The 1,762-nt window shown below is 51.0% G+C and overlaps 1 protein-coding gene across 1 annotated transcript in view; it reads right to left on the reverse strand.

The window, feature by feature from the left end:
- The window catches only part of LOC101589862 (rab9 effector protein with kelch motifs), a gene marked incomplete at its 3' end in the record, with an annotated part of 50,929 nt that extends 49,420 nt beyond the window's left edge, over positions 1-1,509 (reverse strand). The window contains exon 1 of the mRNA XM_023701654.1: positions 1,293-1,509. The remainder of the gene's footprint in view (positions 1-1,292) is intronic.
- Between the last annotated feature and the right edge of the window lie 253 nt (positions 1,510-1,762).

Here is a 1,762-nt window from a genome sequence, read left to right on the forward strand (position 1 = left end):
AAGTTCAGCGAAGCACAGGGACCACGGTTCAATCCCCCAGCACCACATGCCAGCCAGCCCGCCCCCTGGTGGGCTGAGCTGGCCACACACACACACCACTCTCTCTCTCTCTTTCTCTCTCTCTCTCTCTCTCTCTCTCTCTAATAAATAAAAAAAAATTAAAAAAAAAAAGATAAATAACCCAGGAGACTCAGAAAATACTTAATTCTAGGATAAATCATGGCTTTCCCATGGCACAGAAGGCTAAGACTTCTAAGTTTACCTTGCTAGGCAGGCGCTGTGTCACTGAGCTAAATCCCCAGCAAACAAATGGTTAGTCCTATAATGTTTACTTTGGGGGTGTGTGTGTGTGTGTGCCAGGAATTGAACTCAGGACCTTGCACTTGCCAGGCAGGTGCTGTGCTGCTGAGCTATATCCCTAGCAAACTACAGATCCACTTTTTTTTTTTTTTTTTTTTTCCCCTGAGAATTGACCGTGTCCTTGCCAGGCAGGCCTTGTGCTGCTGAGCTATATTGCTGGTCCCTCAACTCTTGGAATATTGGCATTTTTGCTTTACTCTAATATGGCAGGCACTTTCACAGCTTGTAACCTGAGCCCCTTATAAACATTTAAACTCTTAGCCAACCTCCAACACCCAGTCCAAAGCCCCCTTTAATTTTTTTTTAAATTAATTTTAATGAGAAAGAAATAGCAATGTCATAGTTTCAAAACCAAAGGCCCCTTCTGCGATGAAACCTTCCCTGATTTTTTGCTTTCCACTTTACTTCTCCAGGGTAGTTCCGTCTGCTTCAGGGCTCTGCTGGTATGTATTAAGTCATCAGCATTGCAAGAATCACGCTGAATGTAATTATCTATTTCTGAATCTCTAGATTAGATTCGAGATTAAATTCTACTACACTCAATTCCTAGAGTGCTGGGGCTGCCCCATACCAATAGACCCAGCACTGAGAAGAGGTAAGTGAATGCAAAAATCTAATGAAATAGGGGACAGAAGGAGAAACTCCACGCGCGTCTTTGGTCACTGACTGCTGTCCCCACGGGCTTCCTGTGTGCGGGAACCCCGCGCACTCCAGTCCTCCTGGCGCCCCATCCTCGCGTGGCAACTCTTGGGGGCAGCAGACAGGGTCAGGAGAGCAATGGCTGCTCCCTTGCGGGCAATGCGGCAGAGCCAGAGATCAAGGACGCAGCCTTCTTCACTTGGCTCGGGCTCCGGCCACTCAAGTAGGCAGCGGGCCTTTCAAAGGTCAGCCCCTCCAACCTGCCCGAGACCCCCAGCCCGGGACCACCGTACCTGAGCTGATTTCGGCGAGCCCCAGGCCTGGTTCCGCCCCCGGGGGTGGGGCGTAGACACCGCCCCTCCCCCGTCCCGGAAGCAGGTCGGGGCTAACCGCAAAGCTCCGCTCGGGCGTTGTTCGCCCCGCCCCAGTGCCCCGGGGCCTGTAGGACCCAAGTGGAGACTGCTCTGAATCCCAGTGCCCCGGGGAACCGGCTGAGCCCTCCCGGGAACTACCAGGTAAATAAGCCCGGGCTCCCTGGAAACAACGCACAAGGGAGATGTTCCGGGCTGAGCGTCCACGTGGGTGATTCTATTTCCTTGGACGGCTGGTGTCTGGTCTATCTTAATAGAACTAATTGGGCCAGGGAGATGGCTCAGTGGAATAAGCGCTTCCTTGGCAAGCATAAGGGTCTGAGTTCAATCCCCGGTTCCGGAAAAAAAAAAAAAAAAATAGAACTAACACTTGCCTTTAAGACTGGCTTGAT

The sequence above is a fragment of the Octodon degus genome, unplaced genomic scaffold (genome assembly GCF_000260255.1).
Source record: "Octodon degus isolate 3935 unplaced genomic scaffold, OctDeg1.0 scaffold00138, whole genome shotgun sequence".
Taxonomy (NCBI): Eukaryota; Metazoa; Chordata; class Mammalia; order Rodentia; family Octodontidae; genus Octodon; species Octodon degus.